The 1,802-nt window shown below is 56.4% G+C and overlaps 1 long non-coding RNA gene across 2 annotated transcripts; it reads left to right on the top strand.

The window, feature by feature from the left end:
* Positions 1 to 1,600, top strand: LOC113942012. 2 transcript variants are annotated; one of them, XR_003525821.1, is made up of 3 exons: positions 1 to 35; positions 1,018 to 1,171; positions 1,418 to 1,598. It is a non-coding gene; the product is annotated as an uncharacterized LOC113942012 (long non-coding RNA). The 2 variants fall into 2 exon arrangements; XR_003525822.1 differs by lacking the exon at positions 1 to 35 and adding an exon at positions 51 to 396 and having other exon boundaries at positions 1,418 to 1,600.
* The last annotated feature ends 202 nt before the right edge of the window (positions 1,601 to 1,802 follow it).

Raw genomic sequence — 1,802 nt, 5'->3', positions numbered from 1 at the left:
GCCATAGAGAAGATCACCTGGGCCACGTGGACCAGGTACAGCCAGGGACATCTCCCGTGGGCTCTGGCACACCCCTGGGGCTGTCTGGGGTCTGCACAATTACACCAGGGCTGTCCCAGAGCCACAGGGCTCCTGTCCTGGACCCCTCCCATGGCCCAGGCCACTGCAGCTTCCCTTCCCCTGTCCCCGGGCTGGCACTGCCTTGTCCCACCCCAGCTAACGCTGGCAGCACAGGAGGCCTGGAAGTGTGTCCTGGGTGTGCTGAGGGGTTGTGGGGACATTAAAATACATTCCCTGACAGGGATCCACCCAGGAGCCTCCAGCCAGGAGTGCAGAGCTGTGGCTCTGCTCCCCTGCAGGAAGTGGGACATGGGATCCTGCAGGATCTGACAGGGGGTGAGAACCAGGCGGGTTTAGAAGGGAAATGAGACTCCTCCTCCTCCGGCTGCTCTGCTGCCAGGCATAAAAATGTGCCCCAAATTCCCTGTTTGTGAGGGCTCCTGACAGCTGGTGGGAGGGGGGCAGGCACCTCTGGCACTGACTGGGTGGGTAAATAGCAACAGTTCCAGAGGAACTGGAAGCAAGGGCAGAACAGCTATTTTTGAGAACCAGTTGCCCTCCAAACAAGAATTCCTGCCCTGAGGAAGGAACTGGCCTCCCTCACTGGCCAAGGAAACACTGGGTCAGGAATGCCTGGGGGAGGGCACACACAAATCCATAAGGGATGGAGGAGACCCAGGTTGCACCAGGTGCTTGTGTAGAACAGTGCCAGTGGTTTCACAGGAGATAAACCTCAGCATTTATGGATAGAGGTGGTTAAAGGGTCACACAAAACTCCTGGGCTCTTGTGATGGTCTCCATGATGAGATCGTGTTCAGGGCAGTGATTTAGAGGAAAAAACGTATTTCAAAGGCAGCAATTCCTCATTACTGGGCTGTGTTGCCTCCCCATCGTGTGGAAGAGCAGCAGCAAGTCAATCCCGTGGTCTAATGCTTTTATTTTGCCCTGTTTTTGGAGCATCCTGGGAGATGAAGTCCTTGGGATCTGGCCCCGCAACGCAGACAAGGCAGACGTGAACTGTGCCTGTGTGACCCACGCCGGGCTCAACATCGTCACGGGGGATGACTTCGGGCTTGTGAAGCTCTTTGACTTCCCCTGCACAGAAAAATTTGTGAGTGGCCGCTTGATTTTCACCTCTCCAGCTTTTGTTTTTCCCAAATTCCTCAGCACTGGGTTTTCCAGCACCCAAACCACACGGTCCATGGCCGGCAGCTCCCAGGAGAGCCCGGGGGGTGGCATGGACTGGGCCATGGACCTGGGGTTGCTGTGGGGCCCAGTCTGTCCGTGTCCCCTCCTGAGCTCCTGTGGCTCCTCCTGGTCTGTCTGTGTCCCTCTGAGCTGCTGTTCCTGCCCACAGGCCAAACACAAGCGGTACTTTGGGCACTCGGCGCACGTCACCAACATCCGCTTCTCCCACGACGACAAGTATGTGGTGAGCACCGGGGGAGATGACTGCAGGTAAGGCCGGGCTTGGTTTGGAGTTCAGCTGGGGCTGCACTCACACAGAGACACACACACACACACACAGAGACGCACACACACACAGACACACACACACACACAGACACTGTACACACACACACAGACACACACACACAGACACACACACAGACACTGTACACACACACACACACACACACAGACACACAGACACACAGACACTGTACACACACACACAGACACAGACACACACACACACAGAGACGCACACACACAGACACACACACAGAGACACACACACA

Source organism: Corapipo altera, unplaced genomic scaffold (assembly GCF_003945725.1).
Source record: "Corapipo altera isolate COAL_440 unplaced genomic scaffold, ASM394572v1 60129, whole genome shotgun sequence".
NCBI lineage: Eukaryota > Metazoa > Chordata > Aves > Passeriformes > Pipridae > Corapipo > Corapipo altera.
Note: the sequence above shows the minus strand (reverse complement) of the source record. Positions and strands in the feature narration are given on the sequence as shown.